Here is a 6,767-nt window from a genome sequence, read left to right as displayed (position 1 = left end):
GACTCTTAACCACCAAAAAGCTAAAGGTAGAGCAGTGGCTCAAGTGGTAGAGCACCGGCCTTGAGCAGAAAAAGCTAAGGGACAGCCTCCAGGTCCTGAGTTCAAGGCTCAGAACTAGCATACACCACATACACACACACACACACACACACACACACACACACACAATCTGAGTTCTTGTAATTTCTATCAACAGGTATCAAGCTAAATCAAGCTAAGGTTAACTGTTTGCCTTATGTTTCAATTTCCCTTGAGGACAAATAGAATTGCTGCAAACTAAACAGATTGTTTTTTTCAAATAGCGAAGACAGAAGACAACCCCAGTATAATTTGTGGACAGGCAATGGAAATAAATGCAGCTTATTTCTGCAGTGGTGGTGATTTGTGGATATATAGTAATATGACTCTTTCCTGAATTTATTTTCACTCAAAAAACAAATAACAGCCAAAGAAAAAAAAACCCAAATAACCAGTGAGTTCAAGGCACATTGTGCCCCAACTAGGGGAAGTAAATCTTGAACATGCCTTTTACAGAGAGGCCGTTGCAAGCAGCCTGAGGCAGGGCACAAATCCAGAATTTACTGGTTAAAAAAAAAGAGCCAGGTATCAAGTAGATCACTGAACCATCCACCGCCCTGTTGAGCTGGAGAATAAAGCAGCTTTGCTCCCAGACGTGTGAAACCCGCCGCTCATCTAGAGAAGGCCTTGCTGTCTGGGGCTTCAGCCTGGACACTCTGACAAGTTCTCCTGTCTTGCTTCCAATCCCTAAGTTATACGTTCTAAGCTTTCTTGAGCCTCAATTTCCAACTGTACAAGAAAAACACATTTGTCTCCCTCCCCAGGGCTGAAGGTGAGATAAACCCTGATTGCTAGCAGCCATTGAAGTGGCTGCTGCTTATTTGCCCAAGAACCAGACAGACATTGAAGCTGTTGGTCCCCCCACAGTCTTTACAGACATTTTCTCCAAAAATGCAGGGCTGGGAAGAACAGCCATGACTCTGTGAACTTCTTCCAGGAGGGCAGAAGCTCTTAAGACCTAGAGGCTCTCTTTGCTCGCATTAAACCCTTTCTGTTCACCAGGGTTCACTGTAAGAATCAGATTATGACCTGCATGGCAACTCATGCCTGTGATTCCAGGTATTCAAGAGGCAGACAGACCTCTGATCACCATTCCCGCCATCATGGGCCACAAGGTTATAAGACCTCATGTGAACCATGATCAAAGCTATGGGCCCAGTAGTACAAGCCTGGCATCCCAGCTACACAGGAATCATAAACAGAACAATTGTGTCCAGACTGGTCCAGGTAGAAGTGTGAAAATATGAGAAAAGGACAACAGCCCCAAAGGGCTCCAGGGGTAGAGAAGCTGCCTAGCAATGAGATCAAAGCTCAATATTGATGAAACAAATAAAAAGTAACACAAGGAACGGGGTGCTAGTCTTTTATGTACTTCTTATTTTCAGAACCCAGAAATCAAACACAAGCGAAGCTATGCTTCTTTCTTGCTTCAGTGTTGGTGTTGGCTCGTGTGTGTGTGTGTGTGTGTGTGTGTGTGTGTGTGTGTGTGTGTGTGTGTTGTGGAAATGCTGTTCAAATTCACAGTCATCACATGCAGAACTCTCGGGGGCACTGCCCACTTGCCCACTGGTCTGGCATTGTGCACTGCTCAACCTGCCTGGCTCTAAGGGGCAGTCCTGTTGAGAGGACACAGCAAAGAACTGGACGACTACAAAAGGAACCATCTAGTTCTTGGTGGAGAATGTGTCACAGTGTGCTTTCCTGCTGCTATCACAAAATACCAGAGATTATTAACTCATGAAGCGAAAAGCCAGGGTTTGACTTTGGCTCACATTTCCTGTCCATGGGGAAGCTGCCCTGTTCTTTGTGCTTCTGACCAGGCACCACGTGAGGGCAAGAGTGTGTGACACACCTAAATCAGGTGTATCAGGATCCAGGAAGACTGGACAGACCTAGGCCATAAAATCCTCTTTATAGCCATCGCTCCTTGTGATCTAAGGACCCTGTCCTCACCCCTCCTACCGAAGCCTCCAGTCCTTCTGAATTGCACTGCCTTGGAGAATTTGGGGGTAGGGGAAACCTTATCTAAGTCAGAGTACCCGCTTACAGAAGGCTTTTCCATGATACCCATGGATGAGAAGCTGAGTGACCTTGGACAGTCCTTGGACAGTTCCAGGCCTCAGTTGCTCATCTTTAAGCAGTTCTGTGGCCTGTACCAGACAGACACCCATGGTGTCACTAGACACTAGGCTGTAATCTAGAAACTCAAATCCTTCAAAGTCTCACCAGAACATAGGTGAGAACAGAATATTGTGCAATGCCTATGGTTGGCTTGTTAACCTAGAGTTAACAACTTGCAAGGCTTGCACCTTCCTGGCACCCCAGTTCCCACAGAAGGAACCCCCATGTTCTCAACGTGGTCCATTCTCTGGCTCAGCTCTCAAGTATACTTGCCCCCTTTGCCCATCCACTGAGGCTGCTGTTCTAGGGGATTACCAGAGCCCCCATGCCTCTCTGGGACCCCTTGCTTCTCCCCCAGGAAATTATATTTGCTCATTTAAAAGAGTGACCTCCTAGGGCTGGGAGTTTGGCCTAGTGATAGAGGCTTGCCTAGCATACACAAAGACCAGGGTTCGATTCCTCAGTACCACATACGTAGAAAAAGCTGGAAATGGTGATGTGACTCAAGTAGTAGAGGTTTAGCCTTGAGAAAGTCCAAGGACAGTGCTCAGGCCCTGAGTTTGTGCCCTAGGACTAGCAGGAAAAAAAGTGACCTTCTAGCCAGGCCCCATTTGCTCACGCCTGTAATCCCAGCTAACTCTGGGGGCTGAGATCTGAAAATTGAAGTTGGAAGCCAGACTTGGCAGAAAAGTCCATGAGCCTCTTGTCTCCAGTACACCACTCAGGAAAGCTGGAAGTGGTGCTGTGGCTCAAGCGGTAGAGCGCTAGCCTTGAGCAATAAAAGCTCAAGGACAGTGCACAGGACTTGAGTTCAAGCCCCAAGACAGGCAAAACAAAACAAAAATGAAAAAAAAACCTCTTGCTGGCTCAGTCCTATAGTCCTAGCCACTCAGGAGGCTGAGATCTGAGGATCAGGGTTCAAAGCCAGCCCAGGCAGGAAAGCCTGTGAGACTCGTATCTCCAGCAAAGACGATGAGACTGACAGATTGTTATTTTCCTCCTAATGCAAGCACCATGGGTTCTGCAGGAAGAGGTCACTGGAGACCAAGGGCTTGCTTGCCTTTCTCACACATTAGCAGTAATAAAACTAGAAGTTACATGTATTCCAGCTGCTTGCATAAGCAAATATATCAAACAACAAGTCCGATTATGAGATGACCAATCAAATCAAAGAACTAGCCGGGCATTGTGTATAAGACAATTAATTGTAAGTTTTTACTCATCCTTATATGCTATTAAGATAATAAATCAATTCTCTAAGATTAGGTTATTTAATCAGATGGAGCTAGCAGAAAGATCACTTTTTATGCCTCCATGGAATGTACTTTTTATTTAGTTTTTCACCAACCAGTTTTAAAACCAGCTTTTCAAAGTTTTGAAGAAGAGAGTTCATAACCTTTCATAGCATCTCAATTGAAATCAGAAGTTTAAAGAAAAATCTCATTAGGATGAGAATAATTTTGGAAAATTAGCATTGGAATAATCCTTTGGTTTGAAAACTGCCTTGAATAGAGGGTATTTTTTGGTTTTGTTTTTGAGTCAGGGGTTAAGGTGAATGTTTTTTTCTTTCAGATTTTCTCAGTGATCTCATAGAAGGGTTAGACAAAACACACATAACTATTTTGAGGTTTGGTTGAGGATTAGGATTTTTTTCTGTTTGGTCTTGAAGAAACTTCTCAAAAGCATGAAAAGGGAATTTAAAAAGTCCCCTTCAGTGCCAAACAACCAAGAAGCTAGAGAGTGGGTATTGGTGGCACACACTTATCATCCAGGTGACTCAGGAGGCTGAGATCCAGAGGATCGAGACGCAAAGCCAACCCAGACAGACACGTCTGCCAAGACTCCATATGTAAAATAGCCAGCAAAAAGCCCAGCTGGAAATATGGCTCAAATAGTAGAGCATCGGCTGGGGAACAGGAAAGCTGATGCTCTGAGTGCAAGTCGTGGTATAAGTGTGTATATAAACCACAGAAATATGCAAAAGAAACAAGTTTCTCGGGAAATTCAGCACCTCACCTAGTCTCGAACATCCAAGCATCTGACATGGCCGCCTCTACCCTTCCTAGGAGCACCCCCTTTACCCCCACACAGCACCCAGTGGTGAGTACCCAAGCTCATGTGTCCACCTCAGAGATTTACAGGGGTGACGTCCTCATTGTCTCAAGCTCTGAAGTCTAGCACAGGATCTTGACAGGAGTAACTTGAGACCAAACATCGATACTAGAAATATTCTACACCTGCCTTCCCCCCGACCACACACACACACACACACACACACACACCCCGCCACATTACTCTAGGATGAGCTCCTCTGCTTGTGCCCACAAGCAGGATAACTACAGGGCCTAGTTTACAAGGTTGTGGTAAGAGGTAAATGCAATGACCCAGAGTGTTGAGTGCATTCTCTGCCTACTCTAAGCATACAATAAGCATGCCTCGGTCAGTTTAAATCCTCGTGAACTGCAGTAACAAAAAGAACAAGCTCCCCATCACTTTTAGAAAACCAAGTTGGACTGTTCATTGTGCTACAGACAGATCCACTAGGGCCTCTGTCTCTCGGAGCCAATGAAGAAAGCAGAATGGCAATGTCACTTTTGCAATGTGGTCAGAAAAAAGGAAGGAAGGAGAAAGTGACCAGTCCTTCTGTCTCTTAAAGTTTCCCCCGGAAGAGACACACCTGACTGTCTCTTATTCAGATGACTCCCTGTGTCCCACGGGCCCCACAGTGACGATTCATTCAACCACAGATCAGAAAGTGTTTTCAGAGACAAGAAGAATGTGTTGGTACTGAGCCTTAAGCGGGATTGACATAGCACTGCCTTTCTTGTAAGAGACATCGTACACATGACCTAAAGATGGAGGATACAGGAAGAGGAGGGGGGGGCTACCAAGGCCAGATCCAATCTCAGCCCCAGATGCATAAAGACCCTCTCCCTCTGCTGGCTGAGACCTCTGCCTGCCACCATGCTTTCCAATAGGAATAGTCCTCTGTAATGCAGGGTCCATAGTCGATCATTTCTGAGCCCACTTCATGCTACGATCCAGTCTGGGTTGCCTGACAGATGAAGAGAAAAGCTTCTAGGGAGAAAATGGAAGCAAATTTCTCAGGTTTATTTTCTTTTCAAAGCCTAGGAAATAACATCCTAGTACTTCAAGAAAAATAGCCGCCAAGGTTTGTCTCAGTTGTGTCAAGTAGTTTAAGGTGAGGTCTTTTCTTTTTTCTTTCCCTCCCCATCTTTTATGAGGGGTGGGGTGGGGAAAGGTGACAGAAGGAAAGAAAAGCCCCTCCTGGTTCTAAATGGTCTCCTATGCTTTCTCGTGATTTACGTAGCAAATAACTAAAACACACAAGGAATCTGGTCACTTTGTGTTTGATCTTTCCTACAGAGAGGACAGAAAGGAAAGACTGTTTGGAAAGCTTTCTGAGGCCACTAAACTGCTTTGTATTGATTTTATACTAAGATACTTTATCACGCTTGTTGCTTTAAAAAGAAATGCAATTTGTGTCAGGGGCTAAGCAGACTTTCCTAGAAAAATCGAGCCACAGGCACCTAGGTGAATCAGCGCAAGGATGCTTATCAGATCCAGCAAAGAAACCTGGAGGTCCTGAGGCTCGAACTTTGGGCCTGGGCACCATCTCTGACCTCCTTTGTGCTCAAGGCCAGGACTCTACCACTTGAGCCACAGCGCCACTTCTATTTCTGAGTTGTTTATTGGAGATAAGAGTCTGATGGACTTTCCTGCCCACGCTGGCTTCAAACCATGATCCTCAGATCTCAGCCTCCTGCATAGCTAGGAATGACAGACATAAGACACCAACACCCAGCTAAGAATTTGGTTTTTGTTCTTGTTTGTCATTTTGGTTTCGGTTGGTGGTGATGGCATTTATGTATTTATATAGTTATTTATTGCCAGTTGTGGGGCTTGAACTCTGGGCCTGGGCGCTGTCCCTGAGCTCCTCAACTCAAGGCTAGTGCTCTACCACTTGAGCCACAGTGCCATTTGCGGTTTTCTGGTGGCTGATTGGGGAGAGGAGTCTCATGGACTTTACTGCCTGGGCTGGGTTTGAACCATGATCCTCGGATCTCAGCCTCCTGAGTAGCTAGGATTACAAGCATGAACCACCAGCACCTAGCTTTATTTTTATTTTTTTTAAGAGAAGCATCTTTCCTGCTGGGACCTTGCAGGCCTGCAAAGCATTATGAGTGAGATTAAACTTGCTTAAGCCTGCGGTTTGTGTTTGTAAAGGACTTGGTTTCTGCCTGTGCACTCGGGAAAAGTCAGCTCGAAGTTGTAAACTTGCACAGAGAACTACGTGTGTCAGAAACCAACTCCACATGCAGATGCAGCCCCGTGGGACCTTGGAACTGTCACATACATACCACTCCAGGTGTGTCGTCCTCATGTGTCCACAGATTTGTCAGCCTGATGTCAGGAGAACATGGAATAGAATGCCTTCTCGGGGCGAGCTACCTTTGGCCCACTTTCTGCCTATATTTGGAAAAACATTTTAAGAAATTCAATAAATAGAAACCCTAACCTACAAAACTAGGAGATCCCAGAGAGAT

This window comes from Megascapheus bottae, chromosome 6, assembly GCF_031878675.1.
Source record: "Megascapheus bottae isolate mThoBot1 chromosome 6, mThoBot2.hap1, whole genome shotgun sequence".
NCBI lineage: Eukaryota > Metazoa > Chordata > Mammalia > Rodentia > Geomyidae > Megascapheus > Megascapheus bottae.
The sequence above is the reverse complement of the archived record's forward strand: the minus strand, read 5'-3'. Positions refer to the sequence as shown.